The following is a 17,221-nucleotide window of genomic DNA, read 5'->3' on the forward strand; positions in this document are numbered from 1 at the left end:
AAGGACCTAGGGAATTTGGGAGTGTGCCTAATAAGAGAAAGCTGAACTCACTTTGCTTGCTAGAGCCCACAGCCTTCTCTTTCACTAAAACCAAGCTTGCCTCAGCCAGGAAGCCCACCAGGCTAGTTTCACCTACTTCTGACCACTCACAGCATCCTAATTCTTCCACTGACTAGCCAGGTGATATTTCCCTGATAACTCTAGCCTCACTCTCCTCATCAGAAAAATCAAGATAATAAGACCTACTTCCTTGGATAGTTGTGAAGATTCAACGAGATAATGTGTACAAAGGAGCCTCCCACAACATCTGGCAAATAGTAAGTACTTAAAGGAAGGTCTTAGCACATTATTACAACAGAAACCTCGAGGCCTTGAGCAAGTAAATCTCAGCCAGCCAAGTTGCTGGGTGCCTCTCTGCGGTCACTTTAGTATATATTACATTTAATTTTGTGACTTTGGTGCCACTGCAGCCTTACCCACCATGAGCTCCTGGAGTTCAGGGCTGATGCATATACATGCACACATGTGCTCCCCTCTTTTGCCTCCCTTCTCTTGCTAGATTGGAATCTTCTTCAGAACAGGGACATCTATGGTCTCTCAGGAGTGTGGTTGGCACAGACCAGCTCCCCTGCAGCTGACTATGTCTGAGCTGATAAATAGTAACTAACACTTTAAAGGTTGTTGGAATCATTTAAAGGCAATTTCACATATAGAATTTCATTTGATCCCTGCAATTACCCTGGAAGGTGAGCAGGACACTTATTTTTATCCCCATCTTAGAGGAGAAAACAGTGGCTCAGAGAGGTAAAATGACTTGCCTCTAACCTCAAGTGGAGCTGATCCATTTTTGGAATCAACAGCATCCTTGTCTGGTTCATCAGCTTTCAACAGAGGATATCAATCCTTCCCCCAGATGACCATTAAAACATGAACATTGCTGTGCAGTGTCCACTCAAGGAAGACTCGCTAAACACATTTTTCTATGATTTTAGCACCTACGGCTTTTGTGTCTCCCCTAAAGCAACTTGTTTTTAACTTACTGAAAGTGAACATCTATCCAACACAGGTCGGTAAGCTATGGTCAAATCTGGCCCATAACTTGTTTTTGTATGGTCCACAAGCTAAGAATTTTAAAGAGCTGTGAAAAACAAAATGAAGGAAAACAAGCAAAAAAGAAAACGCAACGGAGATGGATGTGGCCTGCAAAGCCTAAATTATCTATGGGCCAGGTGCAGTGGCTCACGCCTATGATCCTAGCACTTTGGGAGGCCGAGGCGGGTGGATTGCCTGAGCTCAGGAGTTCGAGACAAGCCTGGGCAACATGGTGAAACCCTGCTCTACTAAAAATACAAAAGAAATTAGCCAGGTGTGGTGGCAGGCACCTGTAATCCCAGCTACTCGAGAGGCTGAGGCAGGAGAATTGCTTGAACTCTGGAGGCAGAGGTTGCAGTGAGCCAAGATCGCACCACTGCACTCCAGCACTCTAGCCTGGGCAACAGAGCAAGACTCTGTCTCTACAAAAAAAATAAAATAAAATAAATAATCTATGATCTGGTCTATTAAAGAAAAGGTTTACTGGTGCCCGAATTAGATTGTGGTTCCCTTTTGCATTGTCAGCTCAGAAGGTGACAGCTCAATATGTGACCCTTCTTCAGCAAGTGGATAGGACTTCATGCAGTGTATTTCAGGAACTCCACTCTGAGCTCCGTTTTGCTTTCAAAATAAAAATTTGGCTGGGTGCAGTGGCTCACGCCTGTAATCCCAACACTTTGTGAGGCCAAGGCAGGTGGACCATTTCAGGTCAGGAGTTCCAGACCAGCTTGTCCAACATGGTGAGACCCCATCTCTACTAAAAATACAAAAATTAGCTGGGCATGGTGGTGTATGCCTGTAATCCCAGCTACTTAGGAGGCTGAGGTAGGAGAATCGCTTGAACCTGGGAGGCAGAGGTTGCAATGAGCCAAAATCGTACCATCACACTCCTGCCTGGGCAACAGAGGGAGACTGTCTCAGGAAAAAAAAAAAGAAAGAAAGAAATATTTGATGTGACTCTTTTGATGCTGAAGAAATTGGGACCACCACTGATGACCCTAAAATACAGACTATTAAATACTTCAGGGTTCCTTTATTACCAAGCACTATGTGTAACTGACATCCACACTTTATCCTTTACCCAAATGTCCTTGAACCTTTTCCCTTCCATGATTCTTTCTTAAGGTTGCCTCAAAGTGTCCTAATGTTTCCTTCCATTTTTAAACTTATTTTTAGTGTTTTGTCTTGCATGGTAATAGTTTATCTTGCACCATAATCATTTTTGAAAATTATTCAATCTTTTTGGGAACAAGAATTTGCAGACCATGCATTAAATAACTTCCTTAATGTTGTCTAGGTACACAAAGCTGGCTTGAACCCAGTTCACCTTATTCCACATCCAGGGCTTTCTCCCGCAACACTATGCCTAAAAGTCAAAATTCATGTTTCTAAATGGAAACAGCTGTAGGTGAAACCCTGTGATTTTGTGACGCCCCCCCAGCTGTATCCCACTCTCCCAAAAGGACCATCCTGAAGTAGCCACTTGGGCTTTCTCTTATATTACCATAGGAGGCATACACACAGATCAGGAATACTCCTGAATGTTTTGAATCCAGCTACCTAGCATTCCAAAGGAAGAGGTGTGGGCCAAAAATCCTGTCCCAGTAATATAGAAGGAATCACTGGGAATCACGTGGGACCAAATGGCAGGGTTTAGGTCCTGCCCTCCCCAGCCACCAGCTACATGACTTTGAACCAGTTGTCTAATCTCTCTGAATCTGTTTCTGTATCTGTAGAAGGGGGCCCATACCTGACTTAATATCCTCCTGGAGTTGTCAGGAACTGCACAGGCAATAGAGAATAATAAAGCACCTAGCGACTTTTGGAAGCCCTGTACAACTCTAAGATTATTATAGTGGCAGCTCTTCTACAAACCAGGCTAAGAGGCTCGGAGTTGGAGTCATCAGTCCCCTCCCTACCCCCACTATCAGCTCAGCTGCTCTAAGAATTTGGGCAAATGGATTTTTGGGGGAAAGCAAGGGAGTTTTGCTTTTTCCATCACTTAGTCCCACAAGCTACATGGCCCTCCAGAGGCTAGAAGGACCCCTTATTTACAGAGGAAACACAAGACAATGCATGCACCCCCAATAAGCTTTAAATAACACTCTACACTTCCATGGAGAATCTTCAACTTAAAAAATAAATGGCAAAAGAACCCTAACCCATGCTGCCAATTAGACGAGACAGAGGAGTCTGGAATACAAAGCAACAGTGACCCCAGTCTGGCTCCAGGGAATGGCTAGGCTAACCCTACGCATTACCCACTTCAAATTTTCATGATTCTGTCATGCATATGTTATACAACCCCACACAGAATAAACATATTATTTTCGTGTTTTATTTTCCCTCCCCAAGATGAGTAATTAAGCCCCTGTGTATTGCATCTATTCACTTGAGAACATGCCTTTCATTTGACAGATCAAAAGATTAAGCATATATTTTTCCTCTTCTTTCAAACCAGCCACTGCCTCTGTGAAACGCTGGATTCCTTCCTTCCTTGAAAATGCTGTTCTTTCAAGTGGTTTTCACCTTGAGACTAAGGAACACCTTTCACCCTCAGTCTTGTTCATAGCATAGGCTGGTCCAGGAGAGATGTGGGTTGAAACCAGTGGGGCCAACATTTTTTGCAAGTAGAAGAGGCCACACGAATCCATTTCAAGACTGCTTGTGGGGTTAGAGGGAAACCTTCTAGCTACCAGCAAAGGCATTTCCAAGACCTCTACCGGCTCTACGCACTCTTAAGTTTTTTGGAAGCCTTACCTTACCCACATTATATCAAATATCCTACATCCCACTTTACAGGAGATGCACATAAAATCATATGAGTTGAAATGAGTTGCAGTTGATTGGTACACATGTTTCATTTTGTAAAAGCTTAATTAAACATTTATTAATATGAATTTTATAGTTTCAGATTTTTCATTAGTAATTTCCTTCCAGGATCCCAACATTTTATTAGGCTCTTGCAAATTCCAAGCCCCAGGCTCTGTGTTTATGGATCCAATGGTTAAATGGCCCTGTTGCCAACTATCGCCCCTTAGGCTGTAATAGAAAAGTTACACTGACAGTGTCTGGCATTCTTACCTGGGGCAGTTCCTGTCCCTTCCACACCATAGTTCCATGAGCAGTAAGGTATTACCAGGGCTGAGTTAGCCAAGAGAACCAGCAGATTGCTGTCAGCAGGTGGGGTTTAGAGGTTCAGGAAGTAGCTGGATTTGAAAAGGAAGTAGAAAATCTACTCAAGGCAGTGAGAAAGAGCACGGACCTGCTCTTAGGGCCTGCAGGGCCCCCTGCAAGCCTGGAAATAAAGGAAAATCTTGAGTAGTCCTGCAAGGGAAATTCTAGAGACAAAGCTATCCCCGAGAAGTAAATTCTCAACTTGCTAATCAAGAAGATAATAGCCTCAAACAACAGCCAAGGAAACTGGAATCACCGGATGTTTAGTTCTCCTACAGAAACTAAAGATAATATCTTAACTTACGTCTCCGAGTTGTTTTCAGGAACCTGGATTCCAACTCAACAGACTTGCCATAGGCCTCAGAGAAGGGGGAACTGGAGACTGACCTCTGACCACCATTCTTTATTTTAAATATTTTCCTGAGGGGCCTGGAGAAAGTCATACCCATCAGCCAAAGCTAACATTATTTCCTGCTAACCCAAATTAAGGAAGCTTCTCTTCCTTAACCAACTGCAAATCAGAAAATCTTTGAATTTGCCTATGTTCTGTAAGCCCCCACTTACAGAACATCCTGCCCTCTTAGGCCAAAAATCAATGTGTAATCTCTATGTATTGATTTACACTTTTGCCTGTAACTTCTGCTTTTCCAAAATATACTTCTGCCTTTCCAAAATTTACTTCTGCCTTTAAAAACCATTACCTGTAAGCCATCAGGGAGGTCAGGATTTCAATGTTAGCTGCCTGTTTCTCCTTGCTTGGTGGCCTGAAAAATAAACAACTTCCTTTCTCCTGCAGCACACTTGGTATAGACATCTGGTGTCACTGCACCAGGCAAGCAGACTCCAGTTTGATTTGATAGCAGCAGTGAATGGGGAATGCTAGCATCTCTCCTAGTCTGAGGTTATGGTCCCAGTTGGAGAAAGCAGGAAACTACAGGAAGGGACAGAAATGTAACAGACAGATCCTTGATAAGCTTCCCACACAGCCTAGGCTGACTGACTGGCTGTGCTCCACACAAGGAAGACCACACGAGATCTGAAAAAGAGTGAACACTGGGGTTGCTTCCAAGATGGACAAATAGGAAGAGCTCTGGTCTGCAGCACCCAGCGATATTTACACAGAAGACGGGTGATTTCTGCATTTCCAACTGAGGTACCTGGTTCATCTCACTGGAACTGGTTGGACAGTGGGTATAGCGCACGGAGGGTGAGCCGAAGCAGGGCAGGGCGTCGCCTCACCCAGGAAGCACAAGCGGTTGGAGGATTTCCCTTTCCTAGCCAAGGGAAGCCATGACAGACTGTATCTGGAGAAATGGTACACTCCTGACCAAATACTGCACTATTCCCACAGTCTTAGCAACCAACAAACCAGGAGATACCATCCCACGCCCACGGAGCCTTGCTCACTGCTAGCTCAGCAGTGTGAGATCGACCTGTGATGCTGCAGCTGGATAGGGGATGGAGCGTCCACCATTGCTGAGGCTTCAGTAGCTCACAGTATAAACAAAGAGGCCTGGAAGCATGAAATGGGCAGAGCCCACCGCAGCTCAGCAAGGCCTACTGCCTCTGTAGGTTATACCTCTTGGGGCAGGGCACAGTAGAACAAAAGGCAGCAGACAGCTTCTGCAGACTTAAATGTCCCTGTCTGACAGCTCTGAAGAAAGCAGTGGTTCTCTCAGCACAGCATTCAAGCTCCAAGAACAGACTGCCCCCTCAAGTGGGTCCCTGACCCTTGTGTAGTGGGACTGGGAAACACTTCCCAGTAGGGGCCAACAGACACGTCAAACAGGTGGATGCCTCTCTCGGAGGAAGCTTCTAGAGGAAGGATCAGGCAGCAATATTTGCTGTTCTGCAGCCTCTGCTGGTGATATCCAGGCAAAGAGGGTCTGGACTGGACCTCTCGCAAACTCCAACAAACCTGCAGCTGAGAGGTCTGACTGTCAGAAGGAAAACTAACCAACAGAAAGGAATAGAATCAACATCAACAAAAAGGACATCCACATCAAAACCCCATCTGTAGGTCACAAACATCAAAGACCAAAGATAGATAAAACCACAAAATGGGGAGAAACCAGAGCATAAAAGCTGAAGATTCCAAAAAACACTGTGCCTCTTCTCCTCCAAAGGATTGCAGCTCCTCGCCAGCAAGGAACAAAACTGGATAGAGAATGAGTTTGAAGAGTTGACAGAAGTAGGCTTCAGAAGGTCGGTAATAACAAACTTCTCCAAGTTAAAGGAGCATGTTCTAACCCATCGCAAGGAAGCTAAAAACCTTGAAAAAATATTAGACAAATGGCTAACTAGGATAAACAGTGTAAAGAAGACCTTAAATGACCTGATGGAGCTGAAAACCATGGCACAAGAACTTCGTGACCTATACACAAGCTTCAATAACAGATTTGATCAAGTGGAAGAAAGGATATCAGTGATTGAAGATCAAACTAATGAAATAAAGTGAGAAGACAAGATTAGAGAAAAAAGAGTGAAAGGAAACGAACAAAACCTCCAAGAAATATAGGACTATGTGAAAAGACCAAATATACGTTTGATTGTGTACCTGAAAGTGACGGGGAGAATGGAACCAAGTTAGGAAACACTATTCAGGATATTATCCAGGAGAACTTCCCCAACCTACTAAGGCAGGCCAACATTCAAATTCAGGAAATACAGAGAACACCACAAAGACACTCCTCGAGAAGAGCAACCCCAAGACACATAATTGTCAGATTCACCAAGGTTAAAATGAAGGAAAAAAATATTAAGGGCAGCCAGAGAGAAAGATCGGGTTACCCACAAAGGGAAGCCCATCAGACTAACAGCACATCGCTCAGCAGAAACCCTACAAGCCACAAGAGAGTGGGGGCCAATATTCAACATTCTTAAAGAATTTTCAACCCAGAATCTCATATCCAGCCAAACTAAGCTTCATAAGTGAAGGAGAAATAAAATCCTTTACAGACAAGCAAATGCTGAGAGATTTTGTCACCACCAGGCCTGCCTTACAAGAGCTCCTGAAGGAAGCACTAAACATGGAAAGGAACAACCAGTACCAGCTATGGCAAAAATATGCCAAATGGTAAAGACCATCAGTGCTATGAATAAATTGCATCAATTAACGGGCAAAATAACCAGATAACATCATAATGACAGGATCAAATTCAAACATAACAATATTAACCTTAAATGTAAATGGGCTAAGTGTTCCATTTGAAAGACACAGACTGGCAAATTGGATAAAGAGTCAAGACCCATCTGTGTGCTGTATTCAGGAGACCCATCTCACATGCAAAGACACACATAGGCTCAAAATAAAGGGATGGAGGAAGATCTACCAAGTAAATGGAAAGCAAAAATAAAAGCAGGGGTTGCAATCCTAGTCTCTGATAAAACAGACTTTAAACCAACAAAGATCAAAAGGGACAAAGAAGGCTACTACATAATGGTAAAAGGATCAATTCAACAAGAACAGCTAACTCTCCTAAATATATATGCACCCAATACGGGAACACCCAGATTTATAAAGCAAGTCCTTAGAAACCAACAAAGAGACTTAGACTCCCACACAATAATAATGGAAGACTTTAACACCCCACTGTCACTATTAAACAGATAAATGAGACAGAAGGTCAACAAGGATATCCAGGACTTGAACTCAGCTCTGGACCAAGTGGACCTAATAGGCATCTACAGAACTCTACACCCCAAATCAACAGAATATACATTCTCTCAGCACCACATGGTATTTATTCTAAACTTGACCACATAATTGGCAGTACAACACTCCTCAGCAAAAGAACAGAAATCACAGCAAACTGTCTCTCAGACCACAGTGCAATCAAATTAGAACTCAGGATTAAAAAACTCACTCAGAACTGCACAACTACATGGAAACTGAATGATTTGCTCCTGAATGACTACTGAGTAAATAACAAAATGAAGGCAGAAATAAAGATGTTCTTTGAAACCAATGAGAACAAAGACACAACGTACCAGAATCTCTGGGACACATTTAAAGCAGTGTGTAGAGGGAAATTTATAGCACTAAATACCCACAAGAGAAAGCAGGAAAGATCTAAAATTGACACCCTAACATCACAATTTAAAGAAGTAGAGAAGAGCAAACAAATTCAAAAGCTAGCAGAAGGCAAGAAATAACTAAGATCAGAGCAGAATTGAAGGAGATAGATACGCAAAACACCCTTCCAAAAAAAAAAAAAAAATCAATGAATCCAGGAGCTGTTTTTTTTTAAAGATCAACAAAATAGACCACTAGCAAGACTAATAAATTAGAAAAGAGAAGAATCAAACAGACGCAATACAAAATGATAAAGGGGATATCACCACCAATCCCACAGAATACAAACTACCACCAGAGAATACTATAAACCCCTCTACACAAATAAACTAGAAAATCTAGAAGAAATGGATAAATTCCTGGACACATACACCCTCCCAAGACTAAACCAGGAAGAAGTTGAATCTCTGAATAGACCAATAACAGGTTCTGAAATTGAGGCAATAATTAATAGCCTACAACCAAAAAAAAGTCCAGGACCAGATGGACTCACAGCTGAATTCTACCAGAGGTACAAAGAGGAGCTGGTACCATTCCTTCTGAAATTATTTCTATCAATAGAAAAAGAGGGAATCCTCCCTAACTCATTTTATGAGGCTAGCATCATCCTGATACCAAAGCCTGGTTAAGACACAACAAAAAAAGAGAATTTTAAACCAATATCTGTGATGAACATCGATGCAAAAATCCTCAATCAAATACTGGCAAACCAAATCCAGCAGCACATCAAAAAGCTTATCTACCACGATCAAGTGGGCTTCACCCCTGGGATGCAAGGCTGGTTCAACATATGTAAATCAGTAAACATAATCCATCACATAAACAGAACCAACAACAAAAACCACATAATTATCTCAATAGATGCAGAAAAGGCCTTTGACAAACTTCAACAACCCTTCATGCTAAAAACTCTCAATAAACTAGGTATTGATGGAATGTATCTCAAAATAATAAGAACTATTTATGACAAACCCACAGCCAACATCATACTGAATGGGCAAAAACTGGACACATTCCCTTTGAAAACCGGCACAAGACAGGGATGCCCTCTCTCACCACTGCTGTTCAATATAGTGTTGGAAGTTCTGGCCAGGGCAATCAGGCAAGAGAAAGAAATAAAGGGTATTCAATTAGGAAAAGAGAAAGTCAAATTGTGTGTTTGCAGATGACATGATTGTGTATTTAGAAAACCCCATCATCTCAGCCCAAAATCTCCTGAAGCTGATAAGCAACTTCAGCTAAGTCTCAGGATACAAAATCAATGTGCAAAAGTCACAAGCATTCCTATACAACAATAATAGACAAACAGCCAAATCATGAGTCAACTCCCATTCACAATTACTACAAAGAGAATAAAATACCTAGGAACCCAACTTACAAGGGATGTGAAGGACCTCTTCAAGGAGAACTACAAACCACTGCTCAAGGAAATAAAAGAGGACAAAAACAAATAGAAGAACATTCCATGCTCATGGATGGGAAGAATCAGTATCGTGAAAATGGCCATACTGCCCTAAGTAATTTATAGATTCAATGCTATCCCCTTCAAGCTACCAATGACTTTCTTCACAGAATTGGAAAAAACTACTTTAAAGCTCATATGGAACCAAAAAAGAGCCTGCATAGCCAAGATAATCCTAAGCAAAAAGAACAAACCTGGAGGTATCACACTACCTGACTTCAAACTATACTACAAGGCTACAGTAACCAAAACAGCATGGTACTGGTACCAAAACAGATATATAGACCAATGGAATAGAACAGAGGCCTCAGAAATAACACCACACATCTACAACCATCTGGTCTTTGATAAACCTGACAATAACAAGCAATAGGGAAAGGATTTCCTATTTAATAAATGGTGCTGGGAAAACTGGCTAGCCATATGTAGAAAGCTGAAACTGGATCCTTTCCTTACACCCTACACAGAAATTAACTCAAGGTGGATTAAAGACTTAAATGTTAGACCTAACACCATAAAAACCCTAGAAGAAAACCTAGGCAATACCACTCAGGACATAGGCATGGGCAAAGACTTCATGACTAAAACACCAAAAGCAATGGCAGCAAAAGCCAAATTTGACAAACGGAACCTAATTAAACTAAAGAGCCTCGGTACAGCAAAAGAAACTATCATCAGAGTGAACAGGAAACCTACAGAATGGGAGAAAATTTTTGTAATCTACCCATCTGACAAAGGGCTAATATCCAGAATCTACAAAGAACTCAAACAAATTTACAAGAAAAAAACAACCCCATGAAAAAGTGGGCAAAGGATATGAACAGACGCTTCTAAAAGAAGACATTTATGCAGCCAACAGACACATGAAAAAATGCTCTTCATCACTGGACAGAGAAATGCAAATCAAAACCACAATGAGATACCATCTCATGCCAGTTAGAATGGCAATCATTAAAAAGTCAGGAAACAACAGATGCTGGTGAGTAGGTGGAGAAACAGGAACACTTTTACACTGTTGGTAGGAGTGTAAATTAGTTCAACCATTGTGGAAGACAGTGTGGTGATTCCTCAAGGATCTAGAACTAGAAATACCATTTGACCCAGCAATCCCATTACTGGGCATGTACCCAAAGGATTATAAATCATTCTACAATAAAGACACATGCACACATATGTTTATTGTGGCACTATTTACAATAGCAAAGACTTGGAATCAACCCAAATGTCCATCAATGATACACTGGATTCAGAAAATGTGGCACATATACACCATGGAATACTATGCAGCCATAAAAAAGGATGAGTTCATATCCTTTGCAGGGACATGGATGAAGCTGGAAACCATCATTCTAAGCAAACTATCACAAGGACAAAAGACCAAACACTGCATGTTCTCACTCATAGGTGGGAGTTGAACAATGAGAACACATGGACACAGGGTGGGGAACATCACACACCAGGGCTAGTTGTGGGGTAGGGGGCTGGGGGAGGGATAGCATTCGGAGAAATACCTAATGTAAATGACGAGCTGATGGGTGCAGCACACCAACATGGCACATGTATACCCATATAACATACCTGCACTTTGTGCACACGTACCCTAGAACTTAAAGTACAATAAAAAAAAAAAAAAAAGAAAAAGAAAGAGTGAACACTAAGGCCAACCTGGAAACAGCATTAACATTGAATGTGCTCCCCAACCCACACATGGATCAACTGGCAGGGAGAGGAAGCCTAGGTTTTGTGCAAATTTTCTGACCAATCACTGGTTAGCCATATACAGACCCATAGGCACCCTCTAGGAGGCCAGACTTAAAAATAAAAAGGATTGAAAGAAATCAAAGCATAGATATCACTGGCAGCATGCAAACCACAAGGAGAGAGATTCCACAGATTAAGTCCAGGAAAGGTGGTTTTTTGTTTTTTGTTTTTTGGGTTTTGTTGTTGTTTTCTCCAAAGACAGTTTTCCACTCCAACATTTAAAGAACTCAGAAATCACCACTCTGTCCTCACAAGAGAAAAGCTGAACACTCTGAATGTCAAACCCTTTTGATCCATCACAGAATTGAGCAAAGAGGGCAAACCACCATCCCCAAAACTGGAGAAACAGGAGAATACAGGGAATCACAGATGACCAGAAACAGAGGTCACAGGAAGTAGTAACTGGGAAGAACACTTGGATGCTAATAGACGAATTGCTGGAGGTGGAGCAAGGTCTGGCTTGAGAGTTAAAAACTCCTGGGGGCCCATTCGTAGGGAGACTCCAACACTTTCATGAGTTTCACCTCCAAAAGCCCCATCAGATTCTCACACCGAAGATGGGAGAAAAATGTCTGGTATCCAGCAGGGAAATAAGGAAAGTAACAATTTTGAAATAAACCTGGGGTTGGAGGAGTAACTATTATAATATGTTAACTGAGCATTCCATTCTCTGTAATGAAGTCCTGCCCTCAAGAGAAATTTCTTTACCAGACTCTTATCCGACCTAGGAGAATGGCAATTACACAACTTGAACCCTTTCTGTCATGTTTCACATCAGGGGACAAAAAAAAAGACTAACACACTCCCCTGAAAAGACTCAGACCCACTTTAAAAAACCCTGAAATTTAATCATATTATAGAATGCTTCAACTCCTCAATACTTATGGCCACATCAACAGGGCTCTAGTATAGTGACAGTGGATTGCAACTGAGAGAGCTGCAAGATACAGACTCCATCTAAGAAAGAGAAGATAAACATAAAACCTCGCTCTAATAGCCTATTTACCTCAGTTCCCATTAACTGATACATCATTTCTGGCTTTCAACAAAAAAATTATAAGGCATGCTAATGACTGGAAAAAACAGTCTGAAAAGACAAAGCAAGTGTCAGAACCATACTCAAGTATGACAGGTATTAGAATTATCAGATGGGAATTTAAAATAACTGATTAATACACCAAGAGCTCTAATGAGAAAAGTGGACAACATCCAAGAACAGATGGGTAATATAAGCAGAGAGATGGGAACACTAAGAAAGAATCAAAGGAAGTACTAGAAATCAAAAACACTAAACCAGAAATGAAAGATGCCTTTGATGGACTCATCCTCGCTTGGTGCCCTGACCCATAGACTGGGTCAGGCTGGGAAAGAAGCAGTAAGCTTAAAGATATTTCCATAGAAATTTCCCAAACTGAAAACCAAAGAGAAAAAAGAATAGGGGGAGAAATGAACAGAATACCCAAGAACTGTGGGAAAATTGAAAAAGGTATAAATATGCATAATGAGAATGCTAGAAGGAAAAGGAAGACAGAAAACGATTTGATATATTTGAATAATAATGGCTGAGACTATTCTGAAATTAGTGACAGACTTGAAACCACAGATCCAAGAAGCCCAAAGAATGCCAATGATATTTAATATCAAAAAATTTACAAACCACATATAACCAAATACAAACAGAAAATGATGAAAGAAGCCAGAGGAAAAGCATTACCTTACCTATAGAGGAACAAGGAGAATAATTACAATGAACTTTAGAAACCACGTAAACAAGAAAAGAGTGGAGTGAAATATTTAAACTGTTGAAAAAAACCCCACCAATCTAGAATTCCATACCCAGTGAAATAACCCATCAAAGGTGAAGAAGAAATAAAGACTTTCTCAGAACAAAAAAAAGAGGAATTTGTTGCCAGTAGACCTGCAAGAAGTGTTGAAAGGAATTATTTAGAAGGAAGGAAAATTATATAGATCAGAAGTTTGAATCTACATAAAGTAAAAGAAAGAACATTAGAAAAGGAACAAATCAAGGTAAAATAAAATGTGTTGTTTCTCTTATTCTTAACTGGCCTAACAGATAACTGCCTGTTCAAATAATAGCAACAATATATTTAATAATTATAGCTTATGGATAAGTAAAATGAATGACATTAATGGTATAAGAGATGGGAGGAAGAAATTGGGAATATTTTGTTATATGGCACTTACGCTACTTGTGAAATGGTATAGTATTATTTGAAAGTAGACTTAGATTATGTAAATATACATCACAAATGCTAGAGCAACCACTAAAAAATGTTAAGACTTATAATCAATATGCTAAAAAAGGAGAGCAATGGAATAATAAAATGCTCAATTAAAACCAAGGCAATAAGAAAAAAGAAGCAAAGAACAAATATAAAGCAATTATGAAAACGGTAGATACTAACCCAACTATATCAATAATAGTTTTAAAAATGAATGGTCTAAATAAACCAGTTAAAAGACAGAGACTGTCAATGTGGCTGAAAAACAAGACCCAACTGTATGCTATCTATGAGAAATCCACTGTAAATATAAAGACACAGGGTAAAAGTAAAGGGACGGAAAGAGATATGCCATGCTAGCACTAATCAAAAGAAGCTATAGTAGCTATATTAATTTCAGACAAAGCAGACTTCAGAGCAAGAAAATTATCAGGATGAAGGGTATTTCATAACGTCAAAGGGATCAATTCTGCAACAAGATATACGGTGCTTATAGGCACCTAACAAGAAAATGTCAAAATAGGTGAGACAAAAGCTGATAAAACTGCAGGAAAATATAGGAAACCCATTATTATAATTATATAATTATATAATTATATAAATATTATATAATAATTATATAATTATTATAAACCCATTATTATAATTGAAGACTTCATCACACCTGTTTCTATAATTGACAGATCCAACATGCAGAAAATTAGTAAAGACAGAGTGAACAGAATAGCACCATCAATATGAATTGACAATTAGAGGACAGTTTATCTAACAACAGAATATATAGTCTCAAGTTAACCTAGAGCATACAAAAAGATGACCACATTTTGGATCATAAAATACACCTGTTTCAAAGCTGGCCTTTGGGATTGGATCCACTCTAGGACAAGACCAAGGATCACATCCTTCTCAGGCAGCCAGTGTAACAATTCTACAGAGCATTTTAAACAAAGCAAACTAAATTCATCATTAGGTAAGGTATAGGAAAACTCCAATTAAACAAAGTGCTTCACAAATAGGTTGTCCTTAGATGTCCAAGACTACAGGATTAAATAAATGATGGGACATCCACATAGTGCAATACACAATAGTTATTAAAAATCATGTTCAAGAATGTAATTAACATTGGAAATGCTGTTATGTAAACTCTTATATGAAAAACTGATCAAAAAAAGTAGGATCAATTTTTTAACCTATAATATAGACGAGAAAAAGACATCAAAAAGCTGTCAAGATTATTTTTGTATAATTTTTTCTTTTCTAAATTTTCTCAACTTTGTACAATAAACATTTATTACTTTGATGTGGGAAAAATATTGTGATTGGAAATTGATTAACCTGTTTAATTATATTTTTTAATGAATGAAAAAGTAAGTAAAATACTTTTGGATGGTTTAAATATTTTAGTGCATACTATGAACTAAAACACAACACAAACCCAGTGGTCTGATTATATTCAGTGAAATCAGTCAATCAACCAACCAATCCAGAAAAGCACCCCTGGCATATTTAAGCCTATTAAAAAAAAAAAAAACACTTGTTGTAAATTTAAGACAAATGAAAAAAATTACATCTTTTCTTCTTATGTAAGCATCTCATAGGGCCTACAGCTTATAAAGCAAAACGTCATTAATCATCACCATAGAACCACGAATGCAGGTATAGGGGGTTTAAAATCCACTGATTTGGATATCATAGCTTGGAACAGCACTTAGTGACTAAACTCCTGGATTACATATCTTGCATATATGGAATTTTTTTCAAAAGTTAAGTGCAACACAAATTCCAAAGAGCTCAGCTCTTTGGATTCCTGTTATAATCCTGTTGTAGTAATTTTGGGGGGGCCATTTCAAACATGCAAGTGTTACTTAAGTTCTTACACTCATTTTTAGATTTAAAAAATTATTCATTTATTGGTTTTAGTAGGTAAAATAGTCAGGTGGTTCAAACATCAAAAAGCACTGAAGTGCATACTCTGAAAAGCCTCCCTGCCATCCATATACCCATCTACACAGTTCCCATCCTTCTCCAACAAACAACCACTATTGTTAGTTTCTGGTTTATCCTTCCAGAGACTTTAAAAATATATATACAAGCACAGTATATGATTTTCTTCCTCTATTTTATCCAAAATATTATGTTATTATTCACCTTCATTTTATTACTTAACAATATAACATACCTTAGAGATCTTTTAAAATCCTAATATAAACGACATTCTCATTTTTTTTTTTTTACAGTTGCATAGTATTCTTTTGTAGGAATGTATCATAATTATTAAGCAGTCCCCTATGGATAGATGTCCAAGTTTTCCAATCTTCCGACAAACAACTCTGCAATAAGTTATCTATTACATAAATTATACAAATGCATAGGTATATCTGTAAGGTAAATTGCTAGATGTTGAAGTGCTGAGTAAAAGGGAGTATTTATAACTGTCATTCCATTGCCAAATTGCCCTCCAGAGGATTTTCACCAATTTATATTCCCACCAGCAATTTATGAAAGTGATCATTTCTCTACATCCTTGCCCAGGGCGTGTTAGCAAATTTTCAGCCTTTGCCAAACTGGTAAAAAAAAAAAAAAAAAAAAAAAAGATTACTACAGTGTAGTTTTAATTTACCTGTCTCTTCTATTATGTGCAAGGTGGAGCATCTTTGCATGTATTTAAGGTTTATTTGTGGCTTGTTTTGGTAAACTTTCTAATAAGTATTTTCTTATTGAAATTTAGGATCTCTTTATATTCTAAAGAAGATAGTTCTTTGCAATAGGAGCTTAAAATATTTTTCCCAATTTATCATCTTTCTTTTGATATTGCCTTTTTTTGGTGGGCGGGGGGAGTGGGAGGAGACAGAGTCTTGCTCTGTGACCTAGGCTGGCGTACAATGGCACAATCTCGGCTCACTGCAACTTCTGCCTCCCAGATTCAAGCGATTCTTGTGCCTCAGCCTCTTGAGTAGCTGGGACTATAGGTGCATGCTACCACACCCGGCTAATTTTTGTATTTTTAGTAGAGACAGGGTTTCACCATGTTGGCCAGGCTGGTCTTGAACTCCTGACTTCAGGTAATCTGCCCACGTCAGCCTCCCAATGTGCCGGAATTACATACCTGGCTGTGTTTGATGATTTTTACTATGTAGAAAAAACATACAGATATGCATATAATATAAACACACATACTTGAATCTATTCATCTTTTAAGACTTCTAGATTTTAAGTCATAGTTTACAAACCCTTTCTTATTTTGAGATTTAAAAGCATTCTTTCATGCTTTCTAATTCAATGTATTCATTTATTTATATTAAAATTTTTCTCCATTTGGATTTTTCTTTGTATACAGTGTGAAGTATGGATTCAACTTAATTTTTTCCAGGCTGCCCTTTGTCTCACATCACCAGTTTTTAAATAGTTCAT

Source organism: Pongo pygmaeus, chromosome 16 (genome assembly GCF_028885625.2).
Source record: "Pongo pygmaeus isolate AG05252 chromosome 16, NHGRI_mPonPyg2-v2.0_pri, whole genome shotgun sequence".
Lineage (NCBI taxonomy): Eukaryota > Metazoa > Chordata > Mammalia > Primates > Hominidae > Pongo > Pongo pygmaeus.